This window comes from Taudactylus pleione, unplaced genomic scaffold, assembly GCF_031769625.1.
Source record: "Taudactylus pleione unplaced genomic scaffold, aTauple2 ptg001080l, whole genome shotgun sequence".
In the NCBI taxonomy this organism is placed as follows: domain Eukaryota; kingdom Metazoa; phylum Chordata; class Amphibia; order Anura; family Myobatrachidae; genus Taudactylus; species Taudactylus pleione.
The window spans coordinates 399,826-421,272 of record NW_028285481.1 but is presented as its reverse complement, the minus strand read 5'-3'; the positions used below and the strand labels follow the sequence as shown (position 1 = coordinate 421,272).

General features: G+C 45.0%; 1 pseudogene; it reads left to right on the top strand.

Moving 5' to 3' along the window:
• LOC148453844 (IgGFc-binding protein-like) overlaps positions 1-21,447 on the top strand; it is a 270,224-nt pseudogene that overhangs the window by 67,964 nt on the left and 180,813 nt on the right.

Genomic DNA, 21,447 nt, shown 5'->3' with positions numbered 1-21,447 from the left:
ACCTGCGCTGATCCTTAAATGACATGACTGCCAGGCAGTGGGCTGAGCCTGCCTGGCTAAGCGGTTCCTCACCACCACCAGCAGCACCGCTGATCTTGTTCCCGTTGCCACCTTCCTTCCCTCTCTGCTCCACCTGTCCTGCTGCTGAATGGCTGAGCCTGCACTGTCAAACTGTATGGCAGCCAGGCAGTGAGCTGTGTCTGCCTCTGCCCCTGAGCCGGAGTGAGGCTCCGCCTTCTATACTCACAGCCCAGCAACTCACTGACTGTGGCTGCCTGACACTGACGCCTTTGCTGGGCACAGCACCAGTCCTTCCCCTGCCACTAATCCTGGCCACATGCATCATACCACCAGGGAAAGGCAGCCACGGACACGCTCCCAGATGACAGCAACAGGAGCTGAAGGGCTGCTTAGGAGGCTGCAGCAAGTGTGCGGGGCCAGGCAGAAATGGAATAGCAGCAGGTTAGTGCTTCCGAACACAACAGTGTTTGCCCATTCTCCAACAAGTGTACCCCACCGTTACTGATCCCCCATCCCAGTGTCTCCAATAATGCAAGCCCAGTATCTCCCTCCTTCCCTCCCCAACCAGCCCACTGCCCCTTCCTAGAACCCCCAGCCAGTCACAGTGATCCCCCTCATTCAGTCTAGTGTTCCCACCTCCCACCCCTATATCACTGCCCCTCCCCATCCTACCCAGTTTCCCTAACCACAAAGTGGATCCAGCCCAGTGTTCCCCACTATCTGGCTGACCCCTCATTGCAGTGACTCCCACCCTGCCAGTCTAGTGTCTCCTCCCTTCTCCCCCAATCATCCCACTGTCCCATCTAACTGCCCCTCAGCAAGAACACCCAGACAGTCTTGTCAGGGTCCCCCCTCATTCAGCCCAGTGTGCTCCCTTTTCCAGCCTACTGTTCCCCTGGTGTCTCCTTCTGCCCTCCCTGGTGTCGCCCACAGCCTCTCCCTGGTGTCGCCCACAGCCTCTCCCTGGTGTCTCCTACTGCCCCTCCCTGGTGTTGCCCACTACCTCTCCCTGGTGTCGCTATTGCCTCTCCTTGGAGTCGCTCACTGCCTCTACCCATCACTCTTTCCTGACACCCTCTGCATCTTCCTGTCACCCACTATCTCACTGCCTCCCATTATCTTTTCACCTCATCCACTGCCTCCCTCTGATTCTCCTTGGTGTCACTATCTCCCCGTCACACTCTCTCTGTCACCCACTGCCTTTCACCTTCTACTGACATCACCCACTGCCTCTCTATGTCACTCCGTATCACCCTCTCTCTCTCTCACCCAATGCCTATCACCCTCTTTCTGTTAACCACTGCATATCCCCATCATCCTCTATCACCCACTGCCTCTCCCAGTCAGCCACTTCCTGTCCCCAGCGTTGACCACTGCCTCCCCAAGGTGTCATCCACTGCCTGTCACCCACTGTTTCTCCCCAGTGTTACCCACTGCCTCTTCCCAGTGTTACCCACTGCCTCTCCAGTGTCAACCACTGCCTCTCCCCAGTGTCAAACACTGCCTCTCTCCAGTGTTATCCACTGCCCTTTCCCAATGTCAACCACTGCCTCTCCACAGTGTTATCCACTGCCTCTCCCCATTGTCACCCACTGCCTCTCCCCAGTGTTATCCACTGCCTCTCCCCAGTGTCACCCACTGCTTCTCAACTGGAACACCCACTGCCTCTCCTCAGTGTCAACCACTGCCTCTCTCCAGTGTCAACCTCTGCCTCTCCCCAGTGTCAACCACTGCCTCTCCTCTGCATCACCCACTGCCTTTCTCCCACTGCCTTTCCCCAGTGTCACCCACTTTGTGTTCCCTACTGCCTCTGCCCAGTGTCACCCACTGCCTCTATTATTTGAAGGAGGGTGCACATTTAAAGTTTGCAGGAGGTGCCAAACACAATAGCACCAGCTCTGCTGTCATGTTTTCAGAGGAGTTATGTGAATTCTGTATGTATTTGTTGAGCATATCAGTGGGGGAGTATCTGGTGCACATATGGGGCTGGGGGAAGCCTTTGTGATACAAATTATTATTTGGGGGGGTCTGGTTCTGCCTTTCACTTTTTCAGAAGTGTGCTGTCAGTCTGTCTTTGTGAGGTATATCAGTGGGGTTGGGAGGGAAGGTCTGGTGCACATGATGGGTTGTGGGGAGCCTTTTTAATGTATAGAGAGGGGAGGAGTCGGTATTAAGTCTTAAACTTCCCCTCCTAAATGTAAAGTCTAGATCTGCCACTGGGCAGGACCAAGTTTGGCACCAGAGGTGCAAAGACCTGCTGGTGAAAACACTGTCAGCTGAAGCGGAACGTGACACGTCAACAGCTCCTTCTTCATTTCTCCTTCAACTGGGGTTGCCAGGAAACAACTTAGGTATCCTAAGCAACCCGCTGGCGGTGATGCAGGGCAGGCAGGACCAAGTTGGACATCTGGTCCGGACTGAAGGACCTGGCAACAATTTCTGACATGTCTACTGTCACTGCATATGATACTGTCACCTTTGACAGAATGGTGGAGGATTACATCGGTAACAGCATCCCAGTAGGCATGTCAGACAGTCCGTACCTGTACTGGGAGGAAAAAGAGGCAATTTGGAGGCCCCTGTACAAACTGCCTCTATTTTAACTGAGTTGCCCCCCCTCCAGTGTGAGGACTCACGATTTACTCTCAATTTGGCCATATTTTACACGATCTGTCGTTCCAATGTGTTGGAATCATCCAGATCGGGTAAAATATCGCTATGTGTGTGGGCAGCATAACAGTGAATTTAATTCTCAGGCTAATAACTCCCATTTATTAGCATTATTAATTTTTCCACCGGTCAATAGTAGATACCAACCTGATATCTCTATCACTGTTGATAACTTGACAATCATCCCTACCCCACAAGCTCACAGCCTAGTTGCTATCTATGACTCCTGACTGTCCTTTGTTCTCCACATCCAATCTGTTACCAAATCATGTTACATACATCTAGATAACAACCATAACTTACACAGGACACTGTAATAACTCTAATTCACCCCCTCATTATCTCCCGCATGGATTATTGCAATATTCTCCTTACTGGTCTTCCCCAAAACAGGCATTGATTGCTATGCCGATGATAGTGACAGGTGTTTTTTTTTCTGTGCAGCTACGCCGATGACAGCGACAGCTACGCCGATGATCGTGACAGTGACCGATATGCCGATGACAGTGACTGGTGTGTTTTTTTTTCTGCGCAGCTACGCCAATGACAGTGACAGCGACAGCTACGCCGATGATCGTGACAGTGACCGATATGCCGATGACAGTGACATCTTTTTTTTATCTGTACAGCTACGCCGATGACAACTACGCCGATGACAGCGACAGCTACAGCTACGCCGATGATCGTGACAGTGACCGATATGCCGATGACAGTGACATCTTTTTTTTATCTGTGCAGCTACGCCGATGACAGCGACAGCTACGCCGATGACAGCGACAGCTACACCGATGACAGCGACAGCTACACCGATGAGAGTAACAGGTGTTTTGTTTTTTCTGCACAGCTACAGCGATGACAGTGATGTGTGATTTTTTACAATTTTTTTCAGTACAGTAGCCATTGACAGACAGCAGCCAGCCAGCCCCTATGGTCAGCGTCAGCAGCAACCAACACACAACTCCCAGCTCCCTCCCTGTACACACTCCACAACCTCAATGAAAAATGGCGGCGATCGCAGGACCTTTTATAGAATCCAAAACCTGCGAGAATCCGACAACAGGATGATGATGTTTTGCCTCAATTTCAGATCCAAGCCAGGCGGGAAATCCCGAGCCTGACTCAGATCCTGGCTCTGGGGGGCTAGGGGGGGTTCGGATTTCGGAAATCTGAACCCGCTCATCCCTAGTTATAATGCAGCCTTCTTCCTAGTTTCCCTCGCTCTGCTTACACTGTTCCTATATACAGTGCCTGTTCCTATATACAGTGCCTGTCACTGACTTATCTCAGCTTGATGTAGGTATGCAGTATCACTAGCTATAGTATAAGAGATAACTTATATAGTTCTCCTACTATACGTTCTTTTAGATGCTCCTTATAGATAATTATCTGAGCAGATATCCTAATGCTGCCAGGTCACTTGCAAGGAGTGTTATTAATAAGGTCTTTCCTGATGATTCCTATACTCCTGGAATATGATATTTGTCCCTATACTGTCTCTGTATGGGGACTGAGGGCGTCTGTGTGGGTGCTGGGAATTAACTACTCACTGCCACCTCAGCGCTGCTGCTGTCTCCCTCACTCTGGAGCCACCGCGCCTCCTTTATCTCCGGCTCCTATTGGCTGCAGGCCGGCCTCCAATAAGCTGACATCGGATGTTGACTTGTGACTGCTTCCGCTGTCTGTACAGGATGGCGCCGGCTTCTTACAGCGGGGACCCACCAGATGCTCTCTTCCTCCGGATCCCAGCTGCTATCAGCGCACCGGCCGGCAGTGCCGCCGACAGCAAACACTGCTGCTTTCACCAGAGCCCCACACTGGCACCACGATCACACACCTCCCTGAGCGCTAATACTGCGCAGTTCAGTAGCGATGTGATCACTGGAGGGGGGAACTACAGACTGACCACTAGCGCTAGCACAGCCCTTATATACACATAGTCTAGCACCGTGCGACCTACCCTCTATCCCGCTCACAGCACGAGCTCCTACCTGATCAATGTCCTCATGTCCTCGAGCCCCCTGTCTTTTTACTCACAGCACAAGTCCATCTATGAATGCACTGCGTCTGCTGGGCTTCTGCAACCCCCTCACAATCTATAAATATAATACATTACATACATTAAATAAATTATAGTTTAACCTATACATATATATTGCATCTCCAACATTTAATATATAACCTATTGCTCTTAATACATGGATACAGTGAGGTGCCAGGCAGCTACTCCCAGTATATTCATGTTGCCTATATATATATATATATATATATATATATATATATACTCATTTTTGTCTAATCCTCTTCAGCCATTTGTTAATGTGGCTACATGTGTAAGATGATATTAGACAATTCTATGCTTTCATGTAATACCTGAAGAAGAAATAAAAGTAGTAACAATACTGGAGATGGGAATTGTGTAGACTGGGACATCTGTGGCTGTGGGTATAACAGGACTGTCTGTGCAATTATCTAATAATGACATCAACCAATATCAACATTTCTCCATTCATTTTCTCTCTGTCCTATATGAGGCCATATAGATTTTAATTTCTTAATTAAGAGGTTGATGTGTCAGATGACTAACATAGTGGATTTAATTAATTCTCAAGCTAATAACTTCCATTTACTAGCATTATTAATATTTCCACCGGCCAATAGTAGTTACCAACCTGATACCTCTAATAATTCGACAATCATCCCCACCCCACAATCTCACAGCCTAGTTGCTATACTTGACTATTAACTAACCTTTGTTCCACATGTGATAACTGTTTCCAAATCATGTTACTTACATCTAGAATACAAACATACCTTACACAAGACACTGTAAAACCTCTAATTCACCCCCTCATTATCTCCCGCACTGATTATTGCAATAGTCTCCTTACTGGTCTTCCCCAAAACAGAATCTCAGGGCTGCAATCCATTGTAAATGCAGCTGTGAGGTAGATATTCCTCACTAAATGTTCATCGTCTGCTGCTCCACTCCATCAATCCCTCCATTGGTTACCTGCATTCTACCAAATTCATTATAACATACTTCAACTTACACATCAGGCTATTAACCAAACTATATTAACATAAATCTCTTCACTTATCTCATAATATCTCCCATCCTGACCTTTCCGCTCTGCACCAGATCTGTGTTTCTCATCCTCGCCTATCACCTGCTCCATTTCATCATTATAGGACTTTTTGGACTGCACCCACTCTATGGAATGCCCTCCCATGCTCAATAAAACTTTTCTCTAGTCTCCAAACCTTCAAGCATTCCCTGAAAACTCACCTCTTTAGACAAGCTTATATTCCAGACACACCCACATAACATTTATAAGCTATCCTACCCAATTACATCCTCTATATACTGTCCAAACATCAATTTACATTCTTTCTCTACTTTAATTTTGTCCTCGCCCTAGACCAATATTCCTGTAACTGGGTCATACAGGCCAACAAGTACCTCTGTAATCTGCTGGGGGCGAAATATGCAAATGGTAGCATCTGTTCTTGTGTATCAATGTTATTTCCCTATAAAATGTAAGATTGTGAGCTGGGCCCCCTTACCTCTGTATTTTATTACAGTCTTGATCTATTGCTGTTTGTTCCCAATTATAAAGCAAAACAGAATATGCTGGTGCTATATAAGTAACTGATAATAAATAAAATAAAAATAAAATACATTATTTTGGTTCCAGTTCTATCTTGCAGCACCATAAAATGCAGAGCTAGAGAGACATGCACTATGTCCAATGGAAAACCAACATGTGTTCCAGACTCGGAGGCCTATTGTTATGCTGTTGGTGATCCCCATTACCGCACTTTTGATGGTCGTTACTATGACTTCCAAGGCACCTGCAGTTACACCATTGCCAAGACTTGTGGTAGTGACAAGAGCCTTCCGACTTTCACTATAGAAGCAAAGAATGAAAATCGAGGCAGTACCCTTGTTTCTACTGTCGGCTACATTACAGTACAAGTATATGAGAACACTTTCTCTGTAGTGAGATATGAGTATGGATTTGTGAGGGTAAGTAGCAATGCTTGTGATGGTGTGGGAGGGATATAACTGATTACATAGAACTTGAACAACCCAGTTATTGTACTTGCTAAGAACATCAATATATTTCCCCATCTTTATTTACTTTTCAGCTGAACAACCAACGTCAACGTCTCCCCTTCAGTGTGAGTGATGGAAAGGTCCGACTCTATCAATCTGGTGGCTTTGTTGTTTTTGAAACTGACTTTTCCTTGAAGGTTTATTATGACTGGAACTCTGTACTAAAAATATACATCTCCAGTAGCTTCTTTGGCAGTGTTTGTGGCCTGTGTGGGAACTACAATGGAAACCCTTCAGATGACTTGGCAAAACCAGATGGCACTCAGGCTCCTAATTTGGAGGATTTTGGCAAAAGCTGGAAAGTGGAAGATGGTGACCGGTTCTGCTGGCACAACTGTAATGGAGAATGCAAGTCCTGCCCTCTTGAAACCCAACAAATATACAAAAGTGAACAAAGTTGTGGCCTTATATCTAAGGTTCTCGATGGTCCCTTCCAACAGTGTCAGTCTGTCATAGATCCAAAACCTTACCTGGATAACTGTGTCTATGATCTATGCATGAATGCGGGTTCCAAGCAGATTTTGTGCCAAAGTTTAAAAACCTATGCTGACGCCTGCCAGAGAAGCAAGGTTCAGATTGGAGAATGGAGACAAGTCTCTGGATGTCGTAAGTATAAGATGCAACATCTCACCACAAACTAACAGGTCCTATTGACCTCAACCAAATACTATCCTTTAAAAGCCACAATTTCCTTTAATGTTCCTTGATGGATAAAGTTAGGGTAGCAAATGGTTCCCAGCAATCTATCAGTCCAATCTGAGCAATATATGTTTCATAAGTCCTAGCAATCATGAAAATTCTAGTTAATTACCAAGAGCTTTTTGTTATTTACCCCTGTGTGCATAAGGTATAAATGTACAAGTGATTTTATTAGCTCTTGTCTTACACTAGAAGGCTCAAATCATCCGTTAACTTAACTGATTCATGTAGATTCCTGATAAATAGAATAAATATTGGATGTGTTTTTTTTCTCTTACAGCAATGCTATGCCCTGAGAACAGCCAGTACAATCTATGTGCCCCAGCATGTCCATTTACCTGTAACGAAGATGCTAAACCATCTGTGTGCTCTGAGTCATGCGTGGAGACCTGTCAGTGTAAGGATGGATATGTGCTAGATGAAAGAAAATGTATACCCAAGGCCAATTGTGGATGTGTCTATCAAGGGAAGCTGTACGCAGCCAATGAGAAGTTCTGGGGTGATAGTAAGTGTGAGAAGCAGTGCACTTGCAATCCTGCCACCAGGAACGTTGAATGCAAATCCACCCAGTGTAAGTCATCAGAGAAATGTTCAGTGGTAAATGGCATCCAAGACTGTTATCCCATATCTTATGGCACGTGCTCAGCCTCAGGAGATCCCCACTATGTCACTTTTGATGGTGTGAGATATGACTTCCAGGGTACATGCATCTATCAGTTTGCTGGACTCTGCACGATGTCAGAAAATCTGGTGGACTTCCAGGTCTATACTGAGAATGAGAACAGAGGAAGCAAAGTTGTGTCTTATGTCTCCGCAGTCCAAGTCAAGCTCTATAGCTTTGATTTTGTCATCAGAAGGCAGTTCAAGAATAAGATTTTGGTGAGTTTAACAACATTATTCACATGCAACTATGCTATGCAGACAATTTGGCATACATCTATTACACACCATTGTGTCAAATGGGGATCAGTATGAAATACCTCCGGCAGTTTGAATCCAGACAGTGGAAGGCCGGCAGAAGCAGAGTTACTGGCAGTGGAAATCCCAATCGTCCCTAACATAAGTAAAAACTAACCTAACCTAACCCCCTAACTCTCCTTAGGGGTGCCTAACCCTAACCTCCCCTCCAAGTGCCTAACCCTAACCCTGCCTTCCCCGCTGCCTAAATCTAAGTCCCTGAGGGGGTGCCTAACCCTAAGTCTCCCCCAGGGGTGCCTAACCCTAACCCTCCCTCCCCTAGCCTGATCCTAACCCTCCCGGGGTTGGTGCCTAGCCCTTAGTCCCCCCTGGGTGACCTAAACCTAACCCTCCCCCCCCTGTGGCTGTCCAGCGTCGGTGAAATGAGTGGTGTCTACATCTAGATGCCGGGCATTTCACCTTTGCCAGGATAAAGCACTCAGGAAGCCGGCTGTCGGGATTAAGTCAGCCGGTTTTCCGATTGCATCCCGTTAAATGAGCTACAAACATGGCCTAATCATTAGTTTCTGTTCTGGTTGATGTGCATTTTTGTTTTTCCCCACACAGCTGAATGGTATATTATCAAACCTCCCCTTCATAGTTGATAGTGGCAAGCTGTCTATCTACAAGCAGGGTGATGCTGCTATAGTCCAGACAAACTTTGGTTTACGTGTGTCTTATAATTGGGAGAATCATATTGCTGTCACAGTTCCTGGGAGCTATGCTGGAGCAGTGTGTGGTCTTTGCGGTAACTTTGATGGGGACAAGAACAATGATTTCCTAATGAAAAACAACCAGCTAACCACCAAGCCAACAGTCTTTGGCAGCAGCTGGAAGGTGCAGAATGTGTCTGGTTGCTATGAAGATGACAAAGCACAGTGCCCCAAATTGGCAGAACTGGAACTTCAACATACTAACAACAAGCAGGGATGTGGAATAATTACAGACAAGAATGGTCCTTTCAGGGAATGCCACCCCAAGATAGACCCACAAGGTCACTTCAAGAGCTGCGTGTATGATGCTTGCTTATATGAAGGCAGACAAGAAGTTATATGCAAAATAATAGCCAGCTATGTAGTCTTGTGCCAAAAGGCTGGGGTCACCATATACCCGTGGAGAACCAACAAGTTCTGCAGTAAGTCTAACTAGCAATGTTTCATGGACTTTCTGTTGCTTTTTATAAATGTTCAATGACAATGATGGATTATCGGATTAGAAAATTATTATAACATGGCTTTATGATAACTATGGGATGTTAAGCTTTTGGTTTTTTACTTACAGGTCCAGTGTGTCCAAAGAAGAGTCACTATGAAGTCTGTGCATCTGGCTGTGCCCCAACATGTCTATCACTTTCACCTCCCCTTGGATGCAACCCTACATGTTCCGAGGGATGCAAATGTGATGATGGATTTATCCTTAGTGGGGGAGACTGTGTCCCCATTTCCCTGTGTGGCTGCAGCTACAACAATAAATATTACAAGTTAGGTGAAATACTTTTCCCCAATGGGTTGTGCAACCAGCAATGTGTTTGCACTGCTAGTGGAGTGGTGGAGTGTAAGGCTTTCTCATGTGGACCCAATGAAGTGTGTAAAGTCATTGATGGAGTCCAGAAATGTCAACCCGTAGGTTCTGCTCAGTGTTCTGCAGCAGGTGATCCTCACTACATGTCTTTTGATGGACTAGCCTTTGACTTTCAAGGTACCTGCACCTACACACTCGTCAAGACTATCACAAGCAAAGAAAACTTGGTGCCCTTTTCCATCAGTGTGGGAAATGAAAGATGGGGTAATGGAAAGGTTTCTGTCACTAAACTGGTGTCATTTGAAGTCTACGGGTACAACCTAATTCTTCAGTATAATGTCCAAGGTCAGATTAAGGTATTACACTATTAATGTTTTATTCAGTAACAATATCGGCCAGGTCTGAAGTGAAAATGTAAGTTTTTTACAAACTTCTTTAAACAATTATCCTATTCAAATATTAGAAAATTGCTATCTAGAAATCCAACGTGTTCTTTGCTAAGAACCCATATTCTAAAACATATACTCCCTCTCATTCATAGATTTTGCACAAAATACATATACACAGTTGAAAAAGGAACGGCACATATAATTCAAATGCTAGAGAATACACTGTTGTATATACATCCCTTAATATTGTTGGTCTTCCTGTGAGCTCCTCTCTGGTAATATGTGGATTCGATGGTGTAGGATCTCTTCCTCATGAGACATGTGACATCTGGAACACTATGTCAATGTATAAATACCACAGGAAATTTTCCACTAGTCCAAACAAAAGGTATCAGCATATCATCCCAAGATCCCACGTGTAAAACCAGCATACTACTGTATAGTGTACCGAATCACCGCTTATGTAAGCCAATCATTGGGCGGTGATACAGAACATGCATTGGAAATCAGACACATGCGCTGTGTAGTTTAGGATAAGTGACACCTGGTGGACAAAAAGTTGTATTACACATTATGACTTTTTTCCAGTGCTACGCTACGCTACATTATGAAACTTTCTGTGTGGCGCGACTCATGGCATGGTGTGTGGCGTGCCATGCATGGCACGCTATATAGTGTATGGAGCTACCAACATGCTGGGAATATCTGTACATTAAAGGAAATCTGTGTGCAAGCTACAAATTATTTAACAGGATTTAACCATGGTCCAGACACCAAGGGCCAAATGTCATAGTGTGAGAGTTTAGAAAATGTGAGTTTTCTAAAAACTTTTTGAACTTGGCCAATGTAATAGAGTCCAAGAACATACAAACTCACATGTTTTTCAGACTAAAAAACTCATGATTTAAACTCTCATCCAGATGTTTTCATATTTTGAAGATACACAGCAGTTCTGATCTGCATGACCATGGGTTGTTTGCCTTAAAGTTCAGGAGGAGAGGGGGAGCGGAGAAAATTGGGTGCAAATATCTTTCCTAGCTAACGTACTAACACTTGATTTTAAACAGGAAACGGTTGGAAGTGAGGATCTTACATACTAAAAAGTTATCCTGCTTAGTGCTAACTCCTCTCATCACATGGTCGCGTAGTGTCTACCAGATAGAGGAAGGAGACAAATAACTATGTATGCCCATTTTGACTGGATTTTTTTTACCATACAAAAAAAGAGAGTAAGTAGCTCAGTACAGATGCAAGAAAGCCCAGAGCAGCCAAACGTATTAAGGAATTACTTTTAGACTGCTTAGATTTTTAATGCTAAAAAAAAAAATTATGAGAAGCTATCAAAAGGCAACTGCTTCCTGGCCAGCTATATTTTGTGCGAAAAGACACAATTCAGTGAATTTCAATCAGTTTTGCACAGCAGCAAAAATAGGAGTTCCCAATTCCATTTGGATATCACCACATCCAAAAAACAAACACTGTGGGGCCTATGTATCAAAGCTTGATGAGATAATATTGTAAGAGAAAAAGTATTTACCAATCAGCTCCTAACTGTCATTTTTCAAATACAGCCTATAAAATGTAAGTTAGAAGCTGATTGGTTGGTGATTTATATCTCACAAATTTCTCTCTCATTAAGCTTTGATAAATAGGTCCCTATATTTATATACAGTGGGAAAAGGAACGGCACATAGGTGCTAGAATACAAATGCTAGAGAATACACTGTTGTATATACATCCCTTAATATTGTTGGTCTTCCTGTGTTCTCCTCTCTGGTGATATGTGGATTCGATGGTGTAGGATCTCTTCCTCATGAGACGTGTGACATCTGGAAAACTATGTCAATGTATAAATACCACAGGAAATTATCCACTAGTCCAAACAAAAGGCATCAGCATATCATCCCAAGATCCCACGTATTAAACCAGTGTACCCCACTCACAGGAAGAAACAGGTATATGATCCTCAAAAGGTTTCTTTACAGTAGACCATCACCCAATTAATTTCTTAAAAAGTGTAATAAAACTCTCACATTTTCTAAACTCTCACCCTATGACATTTGGCTCTTGGTGTCTGGACCATGGTTAAATCCCGTTAAATAATTTTAGCTTGCACACAGATTTCCTTTAAGGTATTCTACTCCTATTGGCTGAATAACTTGGAGAACAATCAGCATGTGTGGATGTTTCTGTAGCTTGTTTAACTAAGGTCACGGTTTTACCACTTTGGGATGGTGCTTCCTTAAAAGAAGTCTCTGACCGGAAATGTGAGTATTTTGAAATCTGATTATTGCTGCAGGAGCAGATTTAAAGTTCAGAATTGCTGTAGTTTGGGTTGCTAAGGAAAATTGGCCTGACTTTTGATAGGTTTCCAATTATACATATAAGTCTTAGCTATAAATCTTTGCAGAACAGATTAAAAGTGGAACAGATTATTTTGGTGAAGCAGTTTTAAATTATTTTCATGTCTAAGATTTCTGGGCAAACAGTTGTGGTGAGACACATTTTATGGTAAAGTTATGGAATTTGGTTTCTAAGAGATTTTGGAGGGATTACATTTTAATGAGGCTATATCATCAGTCTTTCTGGTCCTCCACCAAGAAGATGCTTTCAACAAGGTTACGAAGTGACAGGCAAAAGTGTAGGGTCTTAGATAATTAATTACTGCACTTCTGTACATCAGAATGGTTGTCCCAGTAGCAGAAAGTTAAAAACAATGGGAAGATATTCAAATCATTTAGTCCAATAACAAGATGAGTCAAAGAAACATCCTATATATAAAAGTTTTACATGTAGGTCTTCAACCAACAACTTGCCACACTGGACATGCCCAGACTCACCTCATCTTGATACTGTAGCTATGCAGTGTTTGGCCTGGATAGTACTTGGATGGGAGACCACCTAGAAATACCAGGTGCTAAAGGTGAGGTAGACAAGTTCAGGATGAAATTGAGGTAAACAGGATTCAGGAATGTATAGACATCCTTTATGCCTACCTCCACATGCCCATTGGGGAAGGGTATCATTGTCCTAAGATTAACACATGAGGGAAGACTATCAATGCAGAGCTCTTCCTTTTGGTTTAGCCACAGCTCCTCTTATTTCTACAAATGTCATGGCAGGCCTTCAAGGCTCTATGGGAATAAGGATTGTTCCCTATGTAGAATATTTGCTTTTCACAGCAGATTTAAAAGATGCTCTTCTAGTAGAACTGCTAAGGGAGGTCTTGTTTCCCTTTGGACCAATGTAAGTGGTTCTAAACACATTGAAGTAAGCACAATTTCTTATTGAGGTAAAACCTATATGAATCTATTTGAACAACGCTACTACAGTAGAATGGATAAACTATCAGGAAGGGACAAAATGTTCCCTGGCTATGAAAAATCTTTACAGATCTTATCATGGGCAGAAATTCATGATCCAGCAACATACATAATCTTTATTCCAGAAATAGAGAATTGCAAGGTGGACTTGAGTTGCCACTCCATTCTTCCAGGGAAATTGTCCCTGCATCCTGAAGTCTTCTAGAGTCTTCTAAAGAGCTGGGGGCAACCAGAGATGTAATGTAATTTTTATTCAGCAACAGAATGGCACCAAATTTGCCAAGGATAGCTCAAACTTACAGTACAAAACATTACAGTGGGTCCAGGAATCAGACTTCCAATCTGACACAACCTGTTGTTGTAAAGGAATGGGATTGTAAATCCGGCAGTTCAAATCCAGACAACGTGAGTCTGAAAGGAGGAAATCCCAACAGCAGAGGTAATTAACGCTGTCACGACCAGGGGTTCTCGGCATGCCGGCCGGCAGGTATTACCTGTGAGGACGCTATGGCAAGGGGCATCTGGTGGTGGCGCTTGTATCTGGCGGGGTGCATTGGCTGCGCATAGTCCTGTGCAGGCATACTGTCACTCTGGTCTGGTTAAGCCTGGTGGTGCTTCTGTTCCACTCTGGCATGGGTGCCTCCATCTTGCCTCCGGTCATGTGACCTAGACGCCCTATCCTGGTGTGTCACATGCTATCTCTGGCCAGTCACAGTCCGGCACTGGGTATTTAAGGGAGTGCAGAGCTTCCTTTCATTGCCAGTGCAACATGTTTCTCAGCGAGAGCTGAGAGAGAGAGTTCCTGTGCTTCCACCTGTCTGTTGGGATCATTGCCTAGCCTGCTTCTCCCTGCCTGTTCCAGCCCCGCTGAATTCTCCTGCCTCCTCCATTGCATCTCCCTTGCCTGAGTACCTGTGTCAGCTGTTACCCTGCACCCTGCTTCCACTTGCCTTTTCCCTGCAAATTCATTTCAGCTTGCAAATCATTTCTGCTCACAAAACCTGGATTACTGGACTACTTTCTGTTATCACTACCTGGACTTTTTCCCATGGCTTCACTACAGTTCCCCAAGTGCACTTTAGTGCTATACCTGGACTTTTTGTTTTGCCACTTTCATGTCTGTTAAGCCACTCATTAAAAACTCCACGTTTATTTTTAAATCAACTTCAGTGTCTGCTCCTTTTACCACCCCAGGCCCACAACAAAACCAGAACCTCACATTTGCACTGGCCCCATGGACCGGGTCACAGGACAGGAGTCTGGAGTGGATTAATTCCGATGTATTGAAGATTGTTTGGAAAACCTGGAAACAATGCAGCATCAAATGGCTCAGTTTCTTCAAGAAATGTCTAAACGACAGGATAATCTGCAAACTTCTTTGTCTACCTCTAATGTAACTAAGCTTACTCTTACTCCCCCGCCCGACAATACCAGTTACAGGGCATCCCCTCGGCTACACCTTCCGGTGCCAAGTAAATTCAATGGCAATCCCAAGCTCTGCCGCGGATTCCTGAATCAGTGCGATATACATTTCACCCTACAGCCTGACAACTTTCCCACTGGCTGGATAACTATACAGACTTCGTAACATCATTCAGGAGGATTTTTGATGAACCTGGACGAACTGTATCAGCCTCATCTAGCATTATGTCACTGAAACAAGGAACCCATCCTGTCAGCCAATATGTAGTACAGTTTCAGATTTTGGCATCAGAGCTCAAGTGGAAAGAGGAAGCCCTCACCTCAGCTTTTTGGCATGGGCTTTCCGACCATCTGAAGGATGACTTGGTCACCCTTGACCTTCCTAATAATCTCAATGATATGATTCCTGTCTGTAACAAAATTGATCTACACTTCAGAGAACATCAGGTCGAGAAGCAAAGAACTGACCATACTAAGTCAGTCACTCTTCCTTCCCCTACCCATCCACCTCCCCCTCCTACAGATGAAGAGCCAATGCAGGTGAATCATACCCATCTCTCCAGAGAGGAACGACAGAGAAGAATATCAAAAAAACTCTGCCTATACTGTGGAGAACCGGGTCACCTGATGGCCTTCTGTACCCACAAGCCGGGAAATGCCCACTCCTAACTGACCCTGGGGACATCAAGTTAGGAGTAATTAGTCCGTCCCCAACTTCTAAAGATTTTGGACATCATTCAGAGGAAGTCATTAGTTGCAAGTGGTCGCACTGAATCAGGGAGGCCACTTGCATCCTGAACGACCGCCTCCTTGTCAATCTCTAAGCTGTGGGTTAACACCGACATGGGTGATGGTCGCGATGGTCAAGACCATCATGACCATTGAGGCTTACGACGCTCATAAGCCCCAGGGAGCTTCCTGCTCTGATTGAGCAAAAAGCTCCCCACTGACATCAGCAATGATGTCAGTGGGGCCGCCCCCTAATGGCAAGCGTACTGGCGGTAACGCCTCCGTTTGGACAGGCATGCCCCCTGCCCACCTCCCAAACGGGGCGAGCTGTCACTCACCATCGACAGCTCTGCCCATCTGCCTCGATACCCCTACCAATGGAGCGTCCGTCGCTAGCTGGGTCTCGCGCATGCGCACGACTGAGCCGGCTCCGTTGTGCGCATGCTCAGTGGGGCAACATCGAGTCGGTTACAAGCGCTCAGCACTTGTGACCAACTCTTAATGTCAAGCCTGAACCTGCCTTTGTCACTGCTCTACTAGATCTGGAGCAGCCAGAAATTTTATGACCTCCAGTCTCGTTGATAAATTACAAATTCCCTGTTCTACCCTGGATAATTCAATCTTGCTGACTTCTGCAGATGGATGTCCTCTGGCTAACGGAGTTGTCACCTAAGAAACTCAGCCAGTGCTGGTCCGCATTGGAGCACTCCATTCTGAGCATCTAAAGTTTATCATGATTCCTGAGGCTTCCCAAGAAGTCGTTCTAGGGTTACCCTGGTTGTGTCTGCACAATCCCAGGATTGACTGGTGCTGTATGCAAATTCTTTCCTGGGGAGTCGAGTGTCAAAAATCCTTGCTTCCCAAGATACGACCTGTGAGGAAAACAGTCTAGATAGTACCTTCAGCTAGCCCCAAGGAGTATCAACTGTTTGCTGAAGTCTTTTCGGAACAACAAGCTAATGTCTTACCTCCTCACAGGTAATGCGATTGTCCCATCGATTTGTTGCCTGATAAGATGCCTCTTCGAGGTTGCACCTATCCTCTATCCATGCCAGAGACTAAAGGAATGTCTGAATACATCCAGGAGAAGTTAGAGAAAGGGTTTATTCTTCCTTCTACGTCCCCTGCTGGTGCTGTATTATTTTTTGTTGGGAAGAAGGATGGTGGGTTAAGACCATGTATAGATTATCGAGGCCTTAATGATATAACAGTCAAGAATTGATACCCTTTTCCGTTGATTACAGAGCTTTTGACAGGTCAAGGGAAACACCATTTTCTCTAAATTAGATTTACAAGGGGCTTATAACCATATACATATCCATGCGGGAGATGATTGGAAAACCACTTTTAATACCCGAGATGGACACTTTGAATATCTTGTAATGCCCTTTGGCTTATGCAATGCCCCTGCTGAATTTCAAGGCTTTGTCAACAAAATTTTCTGGGATTTGTTGTATGTTCCCGTAGTCATTTATTTGGACGATATACTGATTTTTTCCTCTTCTCTAGAGGAGCATCATAAACATGTGAAGGAAGTGCTATCTCATTAAGAAGAAATCATCTCTATTGTAAGCTGGAAAAATGTGTCTTCAGTGTACCCAGTGTGCCATTCTTTGGATATGTCATCTCTGGCACCAGTCTGGAAATGGACCCCAAAAAGGTTCAGGCGATTCTAGATTGGTCCCAACCCCAGACTTTGAAAGCCATCCAAAGACTGCTTGGATTCGCTAATTACTATCACAGCATTGACTCGTAAAGGCACTACACTATGGACTCCTGAGGCTGAGACAGCCTTCCAGCTCTTGAAACAAGCCTTTATCACTGCTCCAGTGTTATGACAACCAGACATGGATAGACCTTTTCTGTTGGAGGTAGATGCATCATCGGAGGCAGTGGGAGCAGTTCTATCTCAACGGTATGAGGATAACCGAGTTCACCCTTGTGGCTTCTTCTCCAAAAAAAATTCTCCTGCTGAAAGGAACTATGCTATTAGAGAACAAGAACTTTTGGCAGTTAAGCTGGCACTTAAAAGAGTCTTCACCGACCATAGAAACCGCCTCTTCCTCAAAAATATTCAGTGCATAAGTCCGCGTCTGGCCCAGTGGGCAATATTCTTCGCCCGATTCCATTTTACTCTGACTTTTCACTCCGGAGCTCTCAATCAGAAAGCAGATGCTCTGTCTAGATCATTTTCCTGTGACAATACTGAAGTTCTCACAGTACCCCTGTGTTGGAATCCAGGGTGTTTGCCACCATACAGTTACAGCCTCCTACTGGAAAAACCATTGTGGCCCCGGAGTTAAGGAAGCAGCTGCTCATGTGGGCTCTCTCCTCATGCTTTGCAGGTCATTCTGGTACATGGAAGACCCTGGAACTTTTGAAAAGGTCCTATTGGTGGCCCTCGATGAAGACTGATGTATTGGAGTTTATCTATTCATGTATCCCATGTGCCCAACACAAATCCTCACATCAAGCCCCCGCCGGTGAATTGTCACCCCAACCTATTCCATCACGTCCATGGATGCACCTCTCCATGGACTTTGTAACAGACCTGCCAATTTCTGGGGGCTACACCACCATCTGGGTTATGGTGGATCAATTTTCAAAGATAGTCCAAAACGTTCCTCTAAAGAAATTACCCACAGCTTCTGATTTAGCCCATCTGTTTGTCCAGCATATATTCTGCCTGAATGGACTTCCTGCAGAAATAGTCTCGGACCGTGGTGCTCAATTTGTGGCAAAGTTTTGGAGAGCCTTATGCTCCATTCTGCAAATAAAACTAAATTTTTCCACAGCCTACCACCCACAGGATAATGGATCCACAGAAAGAGTCAACCAGGACCTTGAGACTTTTCTAAGAATATTCATGTCTTCGTCCCAAGAGAATTGGTCCGAGTTACTGTCCTGGGCGGAATTCGTGCACAATGCCTCGTATCATTCCTCTACAAATCAAACTCTGTTCCAGGTGGTCTACGGGTTTCACCCTCAAATTCCAGAAATCCGGAGTCTACCAGCTTTTGATGTACCAGCCGTGGAGGATACAGTGCAGAGATTTGCATCCATTTGGGCTCAAGTGCGCACTAATTTGGAGAAGACCTCCTGTCACTACAAACTACAAGCAGACTGGAGGAGCAGGAAGGTACCCTGCATGAAAGTTGGAGACCAGGTTTGGTTGTCCACCCAAAACCTATGCCTCAGAGTCTCATCCATGAAGTTTGCCTCACATTACATCGGACCCTTCTCCATCACAGCAGTTATCAGTCCTGTGGCTTATCACCTTCAACTCGCCTCTTACTTAAGAGTTCCAAACTCTATTCATGTCTCCCTTTTCAAGCCTCTGATTCTGAACAAATTTCTCAAGGTTCTCCCTGTTTCACCTCATATCCAGACTGAGAGAGGAGTGGAGTTTGAGGTCTCTCAGGTCCTGGATTCTCGTGTCCTCAGAGGCCATTTGCAGTACCTTCTAGATTGGAAGGGTTATGACCCGGAAGAACGCTGCTGGACCGATGCCCGGGACATTAGTGCTCCCGCACTCATCAGGAAATTCCATTCTGCACATCCTGAGAAGCCTGGTGAGAGTCCTGAGATCTCCCATAAGGGGGGGCACTGTCACGACCAGAAGTTCTCTGCATGCCGGCCGGCAGGTATTACCTGGGAGGACGCTACGGCAAGGGGTGTCTGGTGGTGGTGCTCGTATCTGGCGGGGTGCATTGGCTGCGCGTAGTCCTGTGTGGGCATACTGTCACTCTGGTCTGGTTAGGCCTGGTGGTGCTTCTGTTCCACTTTGGCATCGGCGCCGCCATCTTACCTCCGGTCATGTGACCTAGTCGCCCTATCCTGGTGTGTCACATGTCTCTCTGGCCAGTCACAGTCTGGCGCTAGGTATTTAAGGGAGTGCAGAGCTTCCTTTCATTGCCAGTGCAACGTGTTTCTCAGCGAGAGCTGATTAAGAGAGTTCCTGTGCTTCCACCTGTCTGTTGGGATCATCGCCTAGCCTGCTTCACCCTGCCTGTTAAAGCCCCGCTGGATTCTCCTGCCTCCTCCATTGCCTCTCCCTTGCCTGAGTACCTGTGTCAGCTGTTACCCTGCACCCTGCTTCCACTTGCCTTTTCCCTGCAAATTCACTTCAGCCTGCAAATCATTTCTGCCTCACAAATCCTGGATTACTGGACTACTTTCTGTTATCACTACCTGGACTTTGTCCCATTGCATCACTACAGTGTCTGCTCCTTTTACCACCCCTGGCCCACAACAAAACCAAAACCTCACAAACGCTACCCCTCCCCCAACCCTAACCCTCCTTCAGGGGTGCCTAATCCTAACCTCCCTTGCTAGTGCCTGACCTAACCTGCCCCAAGGGGTGCCTAAACCTAAACCCCCTCCCCACTCCCTAAACCTTACCTCCCCCTGGGGGTGCCCAACAATAACCCTCCCTTCCCCAGGGGTGCCTAATCACATCTCCCCGGGAGCCCTCTAGCCTAACCACCACCCCCCCCCCCGCAGCTAAGAGGATGGGTGCATGGACTTACCTTGTTCAGTCCCACATCGTCCTGGATTCTGGCGTCAGTATGTTGACGTCTGTCATAAATACCTAGCCGTAAGGCTGCCGGTCACTTCACTACATCCCGTTTTAAAGTCTTATTGTGGCAGAATATCTGTCAGTTAAATTTAATGACTTGGCTCTTGAATCCAAGAATTAGAGGGTTTTACAGATTCAGTAGTTTACACTATGATTAAAGCAAGAAATAAAGTAACTTCAAACCATAATGGTTTAGAAGAAATATAACACATAGTAATAAAGTTTCTTATTTCTATTTTTCCCTTGATGAGGATTCTTTCTCTTCAGACAGGCCTTGAGTTGGTTCTTCATTTAGGTTCCCTTAAAGTACATTTATCAGCTTTGTCAATTTATTTTCTAAAAAGGCCTCTGATCTCAGAAGTGAAGACCATCTTGCAGGGTGTGATACATTTCCAGTCACCATACAGTCACCCCATTAAGCCTTTGGATCTTAATCTGGTGATGTTAGTGCTACAGTAACCTCCCTCTGAACCTTTACAGGAGGTGTACTTGAAGTGGTCACTTGAAAGTTATGTTTATTTTAGCTATATCTGCTAGAAGAGTTTCTGAATCTGGAGCAGTATTTTGTAGACCTCGGTTTTTAGTGATTCATGAAGATACAGTAGGGCAATGTTTTACGTACACCACCTTCTTTTCAACCTAAAGTGGTTTCATCATGTCATCTTAATCAAAAAATTGTAAAACTGACTTTAGTCAAATTATCTGGAAAGAAAACCAGTGTACGAAAAATTAATAGTTCACTTATTTATTTATTTTATTTTATTAACAGTTTCTTATATAGCGCAGGATATTCCATTGCACTTTACATTTGGAACATTTATAGAACAAAACTGGGTAATAACAGACATATATATAGGTAGGAAGGCCCTGCTCACAAGCTTACAATCTATAGGGAAATTGGCATTGATACACAAGGATAGGTGCTATATATTGCAATTTGGTCCAACCAGAATACTTTGTTTCTTGGTGGTCTGCATGATCCCATCACATTGGAATGTTGGCCAAATGTCAGGAGGATGT